Below are 14,262 nucleotides of genomic sequence, written 5' to 3'. Positions count from 1 at the left end.
CCTCCCCCACCCACACCCACACCGACCCCGCCCCCACCCACATCGACTCCTCCCCACCCACATAGACTCCTCCCCATCCACACCCACACCGACCCCTCCCCATCCACACCGACCCCTCCCCCACCCACACCGACCCCTCCCCATCCACACCGACCCCACCCCATCCACACCGACCCCTCCCCACCCACACCGACCCCTCCCCACCCACACCGACCCCTCCCCACCCACACCGACCCCTCCCCCATCCACACCGACCCCTCCCCATCCACACCGACCCCTCCCCATCCACACCGACCCCTCCCCATCCATACCGACCCCTCCCCCATCCACACCGACCACTCCCCCACCCACACCGACCCCTCCCCCATCCACACCGTCCACTCCCCCACCCACACCGACCCCTCCCCCATCCACACCGACCCCTCCCCCATCCACACCGACCCCTCCCCCATCCACACCGACCCCTCCCCCATCCACACCGACCCCTCCCCCATCCACACCGACCCCTCCCCCATCCACACCGACCCCTCCCGCATCCACACCGACCCCTCCCCCATCCACACCGACACCTCCCGCATCCACACCGACCCCTCCCCCATCCACACCGACCCGTCCCCCATCCACACCGACCCCTCCCCCATCCACACCGACCCCTCCCCCATCCACACCGACCCCTCCCCCATCCACACCGACCCCTCCCCCATCCACACCGACCCCTCCCCCACCCACACCCACCCCTCCCCATCCACACCCACACCGACCCCTTCCCCATCCACACCGACCCCTCCCCCATCCACACCGACCCCTCCCCCATCCACACTGACCCCTCCCCCACCCACACCGACCCCACCCCCACCGACCCCTCCCCCATCCACCCCGACCCCTCCCCCACCCACACCCACACCGACCCCTCCCCCATCCACACCGACCACTCCCCCACCCACACCGATCCCTCCCCCATCCACACCGACCCCTCCCCCATCCACACCGACCCCTCCCCCATCCACACCGACCCCTCCCCCATCCACACCGACCCCTCCCCCATCCACACCCACACTGACCCCTCCCCCATCCATACCGACCCCTCCCCCATCCACACCCACACTGACCCCTCCCCCATCCACACCCACACCGATCCCTCCCCCACCCACACCGACCCTCCCCCATCCACACCGACCCCACCCCCACCCACACCGACCCCTCCCCCACCCACACCGACCCCTCCCCCACCCACACCGACCCCTCCCCCACCCACACCGACCCCTCCCCCATCCACACCGACCCCTCCCCCATCCACACCGACCACTCCCCCACCCACACCGATCCCTCCCCCATCCACACCGACCCCTCCCCCATCCACACCGACCCCTCCCCCATCCACACCGACCCCTCCCCCATCCACACCGACCCCTCCCCCATCCACACCCACACCGACCCCTCCCCATCCACACCGACCCCACCCACATCCACACCGACCCCTCCCCCATCCACACCGACCCCTCCCCCATCCACACCGACCCCTCCCCCATCCACACCCACACCGACCCCTCCCCCATCCATACCGACCCCTCCCCCATCCACACCCACACTGACCCCTCCCCCATCCACACCCACACCGATCCCTCCCCCACCCACACCGACCCTCCCCCATCCACACCGACCCCACCCCCACCCACACCGACCCCTCCCCCACCCACACCGACCCCTCCCCCACCCACACCGACCCCTCCCCCACCCACACCGACCCCTCCCCCATCCACACCGACCCCTCCCCCATCCACACCGACCCCTCCCCCATCCACACCGACCCCTCCCCCACACACACCGACCCCTCCCCCATCCACACCGACCCCTCCCCCATCCACACCGACCCCTCCCCATCCACACCGACCCCTCCCCCACCCACACCGACCCCTCCATCCACACCGACCCCTCCCCCATCCACACCGACCCCTCCCCATCCACACCGACCCCTCCCCCACCCACACCGACCCCTCCCCATCCACACCCACACCGACCCCTCCCCCACCCACAGACCCCCCCCACCCACACCGACCCCTCCCCCACCCACATCGACCCCTCCCCCACCCACACCGACCCCTCCCCCATCCACACCGACCCCTCCCCCACCCACACCGACCCCTCCCCCATCCACACCGACCCCTCCCCCATCCACACCCACACCGACCCCTCCCCCACCCACACCTCCCCCTCCCCCACACACACCGACCCCTCCCCCATCCACACCGACCCCACCCCCATCCACACCGACACCTCCCCATCCACACCGACCCCTCCCCCACCCACACCTCCCCCTCCCCCACACACACCGACCCCTCCCCCATCCACACCGACCCCACCCCCATCCACACCGACACCTCCCCATCCACACCGACCCCTCCCCCACCCACACCGACCCCTCCCCCATCCACACCGACCCCTCCCCCATCCACACCGACCCCTCCCCCACCGACCACTCCCCCACCCACAGACCCCCCCCACCCACAGACCCCCCCATCCACACCGACCCCTCCCCCACCCACACCTCCCCCTCCCCCACACACACCGACCCCTCCCCCATCCACACCGACCCCTCCCCCACCCACACCGACCCCACCCCCATCCACACCGACACCTCCCCATCCACACCGACCCCTCCCCCACCCACACCGACCCCTCCCCCACCCACACCGACCCCTCCCCCACCCACACCGACCCCTCCCCATACACACCCACATCGACTCCTCCCCATACACACCCACACCGACCCCTCCCCCATCGCCACCGACCCCGCCCCCATCCACCCACACCGACCCCTCCCCCACCCACACCCACACCGACCCCTCCCCCATCGCCACCGACCCCGCCCCCATCCACCCACACCGACCCCTCCCCCACCCACACCGACCCCTCCCCCACCCACACCGACCCCTCCCCCACCCACACCGACCCCTCCCCACCCACACCGACCCCTCCCCACCCACACCGACCCCTCCCCCACCCACACCGACCCCTCCCCCACCCACACCGGCCCCTCCCCCACCCACACCGACCCCTCCCCACCCACACCGACCCCTCCCCCATCCACACGGGCCCCTCCCCATCCACTCCCACACCGACCCCTCCCCATCGACACCGACCCCTCCCCATCCACACTGACCCCTCCCCCATCCACACTGACCCCTCCCCCACACCTCCCCCTCCCCCATCCACACTGACCTCTCCCCCATCCACACTGACCCCTCCCCCACACCGACCCCTCCCCCATCCACTCCCACACCGACCCCTCCCCATCCACACCGACCCCTCCCCATCCACACTGACCCCTCCCCCATCCACACTGACCCCTCCCCCACACCGACCCCTCCCCCATCCACTCCCACACCGACCCCTCCCCATCCACACTGACCCCTCCCCCATCCACACCCACACCGACCCCTCCCCATCCACAGCGACCCCATCCGCTCCCACACCGACCCCTCCCCACCCACACCGACCCCTCCCCCATCCACACCGACCCCTCCCCCACCCACACTGACCCCTCCCCCATCCACACCCACACCGACCCCTCCCCCATCCACACCGACCCCTCCCCATCCACACCCACATCGACTCCTCCCCCACCCACACCGACCCCTCCCCCATCCACACCAACTCCTCCCCCATCCACACCGACCCCTCCCCCATCCACACCGACCCCTCCCCCACCCCCACCGACCCCTCCCCCATCCACACCGACCCCTCCCCCATCCACACCGACCCCTCCCCCATCCACACCGACCCCTCCCCCATCCACACCGACCCCTCCCCCATCCACACCGGCCCCTCCCCCATCCACACCGACCCCTCCCCCATCCACACCGACCCCTCCCCCATCCACACCGACCCCTCCCCCATCCACACCGACCCCTCCCCCATCCACACCGACCCCTCCCCCATCCACACCGACCCCTCCCCATCCACACCGACCCCTCCCCATCCACACCGACCCCTCCCCATCCACACCGACCCCTCCCCCACCCCACCGACCCCTCACCCACCCCCACCGACCCCTCCCCATCCACAACGACCCCTCCCCCACCCCCACCGACCCCTCCCCCATCCACACCGACCCCTCCCCCATCCACACCGACCCCTCCCCCATCCACACCCACACCGATTCCTCCCCATCCACACCGACCCCTCCCCCACCCACAGCGACCCCATCCCCAGCCACACCCACCCCGACCCCTCCCCCACCACTCACTTCCTAACCATGGCTACAGTCGCCACCCAATAATAACTCTTAACCACTGCTACTCAAAAATCAAGGGCGCCTACCGTTCCTTCCCCCGACCGCACTTTGGGAAATCGGACCATGAGACGGTGCTCCTTCTCCCGGCATACAAGCAGAAGCTCAAGCGGGAGAATCCAGCTAAGAAGGTTGTGCAGTGCTGGTCCAAGGAGACAGAAGAGCTCTTACGCGACTGCTTAGAGACAGTGGACTGGTCCATATTTAAGAACTCAGCGACTAACTTAAATGAGTATGCCACCACCGTCACAGACTTCATCAGCAAATGTGTGGACGACTGCGTGCCAAAGAAAGCAGTACGTGCGTTCCAACCGGAAACCATGGCTCAATCGCGAGATTGACTCCCATAAAGTGAACCCTCGGAAGGCGATGGGCCCGGACGGGATCCCTGGTCGTGCACTCAGAGCCTGCGCGGACCAGCTGGCAGAGGTATTCGCGGACATCTTTAACCTGTCCGTACTCCACTCCGAGGTCCCCACCTGCTTCAAGAAGACCACCATCATACCGGTACCAAAGAAGAACCAGGCAACGTGCCTCAATGACTACCAACCAGTGGCCCTGACTTCAGTCGTAATGAAGTGTTTCGAGAGGTTGATCATGAAGCGCATCACCTCCATACTCCCAGAACGCCTTGATCCACTGCAATTCGCATACCGTCGCAACCGGTCCACATCAGACACCGTTTCCCTGGCCCTCCACTCATCCCTAGAGCATCTCGAAAACAAGGACTCCTACATTAGACTCCTATTTATTGACTACAGCTCTGCCTTCAACACCATAATCCCAGCCAAGCTCATATCAAAGCTCCAAAACCTAGGACTTGGCTCCTCACTCTGCAACTGGATCCTCGATTTTCTGACCAACAGACCACAATCAGTAAGAATAAACAACAACATTTCCTCCACAATAGTCCTCAATACCGGGGCCCTGCAAGGCTGTGTACTTAGCCCCCTATTCTACTCCCTGCGCACACACGACTGCGTGGCAAAATTTTGTTCCAACTCCATCTACAAGTTTGCTGACGATACGACCATAGTGGGCCGGATCTCGAATAACGATGAGTCCGAATACAGGAGGGAGATAGAGAACCTAGTGGAGTGGTGTAGCGACAACAATCTCTCCCTCAATGCCAGCAAAACTAAAGAGCTGGTCATTGACTTCAAGAAGCAAAGTACTGTCCACACCCCTGTCAGCATCAGCGGGGCCGAGGTGGAGATGGTTAGCAGCTTCAAATTCCTAGGGGTGCACATCACCAAAAATCTGTCCTGGTCCACCCACGTCAACGCTACCACCAAGAAAGCACAACAGCGCCTATACTTCCTCAGGAACTAAGGAAATTCGGCATGTCCACATTGACACTTACCAACTTTTACAGATGCACCATAGAAAGCATCCTATCAGGCTGCATCACAGCCTGGTATGGCAACTGCTCGGCCCAAGACCGCAAGAAACTTCAGAGAGTCGTGAACACCACCCAGTCCATCACACAAACCTGCCTCCCATCCACTGACTCCATCTACACCTCCCGCTGCCTGGGGAAAGCGGGCAGCATAATCAAAGACCCCTCCCACCCGGCTTACTCACTCTTCCAACTTCTTCCATTGGGCAGGAAATACAGAAGTCTGAGAACACGCACGAACAGACTCAAAAACAGCTTCTTCCCCGCAGTCACCAGACTCCTAAATGACCCTCTTATGGACTGACCTCATGAACACTACACCCTGTATGCTTCATCCGATGCCAGTGCTTATGTAGTTACATTGTGTACCTTCTGATAGTGACCACAATTTGGTTACATTTACATTAGCGATGGAAAGGGATAGGTATATACCGCAGGGCAATATACCGCTGGGGGAAAGGCAATTATGAAGTGATTAGGCAAGACCTAGGATGCATAGGATGGGGAAGGAAACTGCAGGGGATGGGCACAATTGAAATGTGGAGCTTGTTCAAGGAACAGCTACTGCTTGTCCTTCATCATAGATTACCATAGAATTTACAGTGCAGAAGGAGGCCATTCGGCCCATCGAGTCTGCACCGGCTCTTGGAAAGAGCACCCTGCCCAAGGTGAACACCCCACCCTATCCCCATAACCCAGTAACCCCACCTAACACTAAGGGCAATTTTGGACACTAAGGGCAATTTAGCACGGCCAATCCACCTAACCTGCACATCTTTGGACTGTGGGAGGAAACGGGAGCACCCGGAGGAAACCCACGCACACACGGGGAGGATGTGCAGACTCCGCACAGATAGTGACCCAAGCCGGAATCGAACCTGGGACCCTGGAGCTGTGAAGCAATTGTGCTAACCATAATGCTACCGTGCTGCCCTGTCAGGGAGGGAGGAAGTGGTCGAGCGAGGGAACCGTGGTTTACTAAAGTAGTTGAATCACTTGTCAAGAGGAAGAAGGAGGCTTTTTTTTTTTTTTAATTTAAAAAATATATATATTTATTAAAGTATTTTAACACAATTTTCTCCCTTCCAAACAATAACCCCCACCCCCACCCCCCCCGTAACAAAATAACGAGAAATCGTGCAGAGCAAGATATATACATGGCAAAATGCTATGTTTACATAGCTTTGTACACTGGCCCTCACCCGTACGTGCCAGTTTTCCCAACCCTTCACCCTTCATGTTATCTCTTGCTCATCCACCCTCCCAGGCAGTCCCCCCTCCCAGGACGTCCCTACCCCCCCACCCAGGTTGCTGCTGCTGCTGCTGCTGACCGATCTTCCTCTAACGCTCCGCGAGATAGTCTAGGAACGGTTGCCACCGCCTGTAGAACCCCTGCGCAGACCCTCTCAAGGCAAACTTAATCCTCTCCAACTTTATGAACCCCGCCATCTCGTTTATCCAGGCCTCCAGGCTGGGGGGCTTCGCCTCCTTCCACATTAGCAAGATCCTTCGCCGGGCTACTAGGGACGCAAAGGCCAGAATTCCGGCCTCTTTCGCTTCCTGCACTCCCGGCTCGTCCACTACTCCAAATATTGCTAGCCCCCAGCTTGGCTTGACCCGGACTTTCACCACCTGAGATATTGCTCCCGCCACTCCTCTCCAGAACCCCTCCAGTGCCGGGCATGACCAAAACATATGGACATGGTTCGCCGAACTCCCTGAGCACCTTCCACATCTGTCCTCTACCCCAAAGAACCTACTCAACCTCGCCCTTGTCAGATGCGCTCTGTGAACCACCTTAAACTGTATCAGGCTGAGCCTGGCACACGAGGAGGAGGAATTAACCCTACCTAGGGAGTCAGCCCACAGACCTTCCTCGATCTCCTCCCCCAGCTCCTCCTCCCATTTCCCCTTCAACTCTTCTACCAGCGCTTCCCCCTCTTCTTTCAACTCCTGGTGTATTTCCGACACCTTGCCCTCCCCGACCCATACACCCGAGATCACCCTGTCTTGAATTTCTTGTGCCGGGAGCAACGGAATTCCCTCACCTGTCGCCTCACAAAAGCCCTCACCTGCATGTATCTAAATGCATTTCCCGGGGTAACTCAAACTTCTCCTCCAGTGCCCCTAGGCTCGCAAATGCCCCGTCAATAAACAGGTCCCCCATTCTTCTAATCCCCCCTGATGCCAGCCCTGGAACCCCCCGTCCATCTTCCCCGGGGCAAACCGGTGGTTACCCTGATCGGGGACCACACCGATGCTCCCATTGCACCCCGGTGCCGTCTCCACTGGCCCCAGATCCTTAGCGTTGCCGCCACCACCGGGCTCGTGGTATACTTTGTCGGCGAGAGCGGCAGCGGTGCCGTCACCATCGCCCCCAGGCTCGTTCCTTTACAGGACGCCATCTCCATCCTCTTCCATGCCGCCCCCTCTCCCTCCATAACCCACTTGCGGATCATCGCCACATTTGCTGCCCAGGAAGTAGCTCCCCAGGTTTGGCAGCGCCAACCCTCCTCGGTCCCTACTGCGTTCCAGGAACCCTCTCCTTACTCTCGGGGTCTTATTCGCCCACACAAACCCCATAATACTCCTGCCTACTCTCTTAAAAAAGGCCTTAGTGATCACGATGGGAAGGCACTGAAACACAAACAGAAACCTTGGAAGGACCACCATTTTGACCGACTGCACTCTACCCGCCAGCGAGAGCGGTAACATGTCCCATCTTTTGAAGTCCACCTCCATTTGCTCCACCAATCTCGTCAGATTCAGTTTATGTAGGGGCCCCCAACTCCTGGCTATCTGGATCCCCAGATACCGAAAGCTCCCCTCCGCCCTCCTCAGCGGTAGGTCCCCTATCCCTCTTTCTTGGTCCCCCCGCCTGTAATACAAAGAGCTCACTCTTCCCTACATTGAGCTTATAGCCCGAAAACTTCCCAAACTCCCTTAGAGTCTGCATGACCTCCACCATCCCTCCATTGGATCCGCCACGTACAGCAACAGGTCATCCACGTATAGCGACACCCGATGCTCTTCTCCCCCTCGGACCACCCCCCTCCATTTATTAGACTCCCTCAATACATGGCCAATGGTTCGATCGCCAATGCGAACAACAGGGGGGACAGGGGGCACCCTGCCTCGTCCCTCAGTACAGTTGAAAGTACTCCGACCTCCGCCGGTTCGTCACTACACTCGCCACCGGGGCTCTGTAAAGGAGCTTAACCCAACTGATAAACCCTCCCCGAACCCAAACCTACGCAACACCTCCCAGAGGTACTCCCACTCGACTCGGTCCCTACCCCCTCCTCTAACCAAAAAAAACCCAACCGCTGTAAGGATCAAGAGGAAGGCTTGAGGGCAGGTAGAAGTGGAAAGTTGAACCGTGACGTCACAGCCTGCAGGTAAGTAGTTTTTATTTATTTTCCCTCAGGTGTTATCGTGCAGGGCGCAGAAGTTGCTGAGTGAGTGCTTGCTAAGAAGGGGAGTGAATAACAGATAAGCTCTTTCTTTCTCTCTTTTTTTTTATCTAGAGGGATGGCAGAGAAGGCAGTGCAATGTTCCTCCTGCAGAATGTTGGAGGTGAGGGACGCTGTCAGTGTCCCTGCTGATTACATATGTGGGAAGTGCACCCATCTCCAGCTCTTCAGAAACCGCGTTAGGGAACTGGAGCTGGAGCTGGATGAACTTCGGATCATTCGGGAGGCAGAGTTGGTCATAGATAGAAGCTTCAGGGATGTAGTTACTCCGAAGAATAAAGATAGATGGGTGACAGTGAGAGGGGCTGGGAGGAATCCGTCAGGACAGGGATCCCCTGTAGTCGTTCCCCTCAGTAACAAGTATACCGCTTTGGATACTGTTGGGGGGGGGACTTACCAGGGTTAAGCCATGGGGTACAGGTCTCTGGCACAGAGTCTGTCCCTATTGCTCAGAAGGGAAGGGGGGAGAGGAGTAGAGCATTAGTCATTGGAGACTCCATAGTTAGCGGGATAGATAGGAGATTCTGTGGAAACGAGAGAGACTCGCGGTTGGTGTGTTGCCTCCCAGGTGCCAGGGTGCGTGATGTCTCGGATCGTGTTTTCGGGATCCTTAAGGGGGAGGGGGAGCAGCCCCAAGTCGTGGTCCACATAGGTACCAACGACATAGGTAGGAAAAGGGATAGGGATGTAAGGCAGGAATTCAGGGAGCTAGGGTGGAAACTTAGATCGAGGATAAACAGAGTTATTATCCCTGGGTTGTTACCCGTGCCACTTGATAGCGAGACGAGGACTAGGGAGAGAGAGGAGTTGAACACATGACTACAGGGATGGTGCAGGAGGGAGGGTTTCAGATTTCTGGATAATTGGGGCTCATTCTGGGGTCGGTGGGACCTCGACAAACGGGATGGTCTGCACCTGGACCAGAGGGGTACCAATATTCTGGGGGGGAAATTTGCTAATGCTCTTCGGGAGGGTTTAAACTAGTTCAGCAGGGGCTTGGGAACCTGAATTGTAGCTCCAGTATACAGGAGGTTGAAAGTAGTGAGGTCATGAGTAGGGTTTCAAAGTTGCAGGAGTGTACCGGCAGGCAGGAAGGTGGTTTAAAGTGTGTCTTCTTCAATGCCAGGAGCATCCGGAATAAGGTGGGTGAACTTGCGGCATGGGTTGGTACCTGGGACTTCGATGTTGTGGCCATTTCGGAGACATGGATAGAGCAGGGACAGAAATGGTTGTTGCAGTGCCGGGATTTAGATATTTCAGTAAGCTCAGGGAAGGTGGCAAAAGAGGGGGAGGGGTGGCATTGTTAGTCAAGGACAGTATTACGGTGGCAGAAAGGACGTTTGATGAGGACTCGTCTACTGAGGTAGTATGGGCTGAGGGTAGAAACAGGAAAGGAGAGGTCACCCTGTTAGGGGTTTTCTATAGGCCTCCGAAAATTTCCAGAGAGGTAGAGGAGAGGATTGCAAAGATGATTCTGGATAGGAGCGAAAGCAACAGGGTAGTTGTTATGGGGGACTTTAACTTTGCAAATATTGACTGGAAACGCTATAGTTCGAGTACATTAGATGTGTCCGTTTTTGTCCAATGTGTGCAGGAGGGTTCCTGACACAGTATGTAGATAGGCCAACGAGAGGCGAGGCCATATTGGATTTGGTACTGGGTAATGAACCAGGACAGGTATTAGATTTGGAGGTAGGTGAGCACTTTGGTGATAGTGACCACAATTCGATTAAGTTTACTTTAGTGATGGAAAGGGATAGGTATATACCGCAGGGCAAGAGTTATATCTGGGGAAAGGCAATTATGATGCGATGAGGCAAGACTTAGGATACATCGGATGGAGAGGAAAACTGCAGGGGATGGGCACAATGGAAATGTGGAGTTTGTTCAAGGAACAGCTACTGCGTGTCCTTGATAAGTATGTACCTGTCAGGCAGGAGGAAGTGGTCGAGTGAGGGAACCGTGGTTTACTAAAGCAGTCGAAACACTTGTCAAGAGGAAGAAGGAGACTTATGTAAAGATGAGACATGAAGGTTCAGTTAAGGCACTCGAGAGTTACAAATTAGCTAGGAAGGACCTAAAGAGAGAGCTAAGAAGAGCCAGGAGGGGACATGAGAAGTCTTTGGCAGGTAGGATCAAGGATAACCCTAAAGCTTTCTATAGATATGTCAGGAATAAAAGAATGACTAGGGTAAGAGTAGGGCCAGTCAAGGACAGTAGTGGGAAGTTGTGCTTGGAGTCCCGAGGAGATAGGAGAGGTGCTAAATGAATATTTTTCGTCAGTATTCACACAGGAAAAAGACAATGTTGTCGAGGAGAATACTGAGATACAGGCTACTAGACTAGAAGGGCTTGAGGTTCATAAGGAGGAGATGTTAGCAATTCTGGAAAGTGTGAAAATAGACAAGTCACCTGGGCCGGATGGGATTTATCCTAGGATTCTCTGGGAAGCTAGGGAGGAGATTCTGAGCCTTTGGCCTTGATCTTTAAGTCATCTTTGTCTACAGGAATAGTGTGGTTGATGGGAAACGTTCAGCCTGGAGTTCAGTTACTAGTGGTGAACCACAAGGATCTGTTTTGGGGCCACTGCTGTTTGTCATTTTTATAAATGACCTGGAGGAGGGCGTAGAAGGATGGGTGAGCAAATTTGCAGATGACACTAAAGTCGGTGGAGTTGTGGACAGTGCGGAAGGATGTTACAAGTTACAGAGGGACATAGATGAGCTGCAGCGCTGGACTGAGAGGTGGCAAATGGAGTTTAATGTGAGGCGATTCATTTTGGAAGGAGTAACAGGAATACAGAGTACTGGGCTAATGTTAAGATTCTTGGTAGTGTGGATGAGCAGAGAGATCTCGGTGTCCATGTACATAGATCCCTGAAAGTTGCCACTCAGGTTGAGAGGGTTGTTAAGAAGGCGTACGGTGTGTTAGCTTTTATTGGTGGAGGGATAGTTTTGGAGTCATGAGGTCATGTTGCAGCTGTACAAAACTCTGGTACGGCCGCATTTGGAGTATTGCGTGCAATTATGGTCGCCGCAATATAGGAAGGATGTGGAAGCATTGGAAAGGGTGCAGAGGAGATTTACCAGGATGTTGTCTGGTATGGAGGGAAGATCTTATGAGGAAAGGCTGAAGGACTTGAGGCTGTTTTCGTTAGAGAGAAGGTTAAGAGGTGACTTAATAGAGGCATACAAGATGATCAGAGGATTAGATAGGGTGGACAGTGAGAGCCTTTTTCCTCGGATGATGATGGCTAGCACGAGGGGACATAGCTTTAAATTGAGGGAGATAGATAAGGGACAGATTTCAGAGGTAGGTTCTTTACTCAGGAGTAAGGGCGTGGAATGCCCTGCCTTCAACAGTAGTGGACTCGCCAACAGTAAGGGCATTCAAATGGTCATTGGATAGACATATGGACGATAAGGGAATAGTGTAGATGGGCTTTAGAGTGGTTTCATTCGAGCGCAACATCGAGGGCCGAAGGGCCTGTACTGCGCTGTAATGTTCTATGTTGTGTTGCCCTATTATGTATTTTGTCATGTGAGTACCTTTAAGAAATGGATGTTTAAGCAATGTACCTTTAAGAAATGGAGCTGATCATATTACTGAAGTGATGTCAGAGAGTGGGGGGAGCTGAGCTCACTTCTGCTTTTGAGTTTCAGTTTGAGAATGCAGCTGGGAGTGTCTGTGTGTTTTGCTGTGAGCCTCAGGAAGAAACACAGAGCTGGTCTGTTGATTTCTGCAATCTAAAGACTATAAATATATTGAATGTAACCTAATGTGCTGTGAGGGCAGCACGGTAGCATAGTGGTTAGCATAATTGCTTCACAGCTCCAGGGTCCCAGGTTCGATTCCCGGCTTGGGTCACTGTCTGTGCGGAGTCTGCACGTTCTCCCCGTGTGTGCGTGGGTTTTCTCCGGGTGCTCCGGTTTCCTCCCACAGTCCAAAGACGTGCAGGTTAGGTGGATTGGCCATGCTAAATTGCCCTTAGTGTCCAAAATTGGCCTTGGTTGAGTGGGGTTACTGGGTTATGGGGATAGGGTGGTGTGGGCCTCGGTAGGGTGCTCTTTCCAAGAGCCGGTGCAGACTCGATGGGCCGAATGGCCTCCTTCTGCACTGTAAATTCTATGAAACTATCTATGAAACTATTTCTGAAGGCTTGAAGTCTTTTGGATGTTTAAAGGAACAGTTTGAAGGATTATTTAGTGTTGTAGTCTTTTGGGGTTATCTTTGAAATAATGTTTGTTTTAAGATATTCAATGTTTTTTTAAAAAGGTTAACTTGAGTTCAGAGAATAAACATTGTTTTGTTTTAAAAACCATTTGTCCATCTCTGCTGTATCACACCTGGAGAGTACGCCGTGTGATTCCCACACCACAATCTATTAAAAGTTGTGGGTCGGTTGAACTCCATGAAACACTTTGAGGTTCTGTAAACCCAGACCCATAACAATTTTCTTTTATTCCCTTTTCTTCCCATGTACTTAATGATCTGTTGAGCTGCTCGCAGGAAAATACTTTTCACTGTACCTCGGTACACGTGACAACAAACAAATCCAACCCAATCCAATCCAATAATTGATCATATTTGGGAGAGCCAGCCCCTACCCTGTTAGAAAAGGTATAACATCGCACAAAGACTGGTGGCAGGACAGAGATTGGACAACAGCAAAGAATGACTAAAATGAATGAGGAGGGGAAATTGGAGTACGAGAGAAAGCTAGCTAGAAATATAAAGATGGATGGGAAGAGTTTCATATCGCTATTTAAACACAAAAAGTTAACAAAGTGATTGTTGGTCCGATAGAAAATGAGTCTTGGGAATTAACAACGGAAAATCAAATGATGGCCGGTGAACTGACCAGGAATGTTGCATCAGTCTTCACTATAGAGGACAATAATATCCCAGAAAGAGCGCAGGTCAGGGATTGGGAGAAAGAAACTCAGGAACATTCAAGTCACTGGGGAGTGGTACGTGGCAAAACTTTGGAACTGTGGGGCCTGATGGACTTCAGCCTAGGGTCTGAAAAGAAGTGTCTAATCTGGAGGATTAACCCGCCAAATCCAACCACGTGAATTAAACCCAAAGTGAAAACTGAT

At 56.1% G+C, this 14,262-nt stretch overlaps 2 protein-coding genes across 3 annotated transcripts in view; one reads left to right on the top strand and one right to left on the bottom strand.

The window, feature by feature from the left end:
* LOC140411246 (kinesin light chain 1-like) overlaps positions 1-14,262 on the top strand; it is a 669,745-nt gene that overhangs the window by 247,388 nt on the left and 408,095 nt on the right. The gene's annotated exons all lie outside the window — the stretch shown is intronic.
* Positions 1-14,262, bottom strand: part of LOC140411790 (DNA polymerase eta-like) — a 123,588-nt gene that overhangs the window by 108,871 nt on the left and 455 nt on the right. The window lies entirely within an intron of this gene.

This window comes from Scyliorhinus torazame, chromosome 4 (assembly GCF_047496885.1).
Source record: "Scyliorhinus torazame isolate Kashiwa2021f chromosome 4, sScyTor2.1, whole genome shotgun sequence".
Lineage (NCBI taxonomy): Eukaryota > Metazoa > Chordata > Chondrichthyes > Carcharhiniformes > Scyliorhinidae > Scyliorhinus > Scyliorhinus torazame.
Note: the sequence above shows the minus strand (reverse complement) of the source record. Positions and strands in the feature narration are given on the sequence as shown.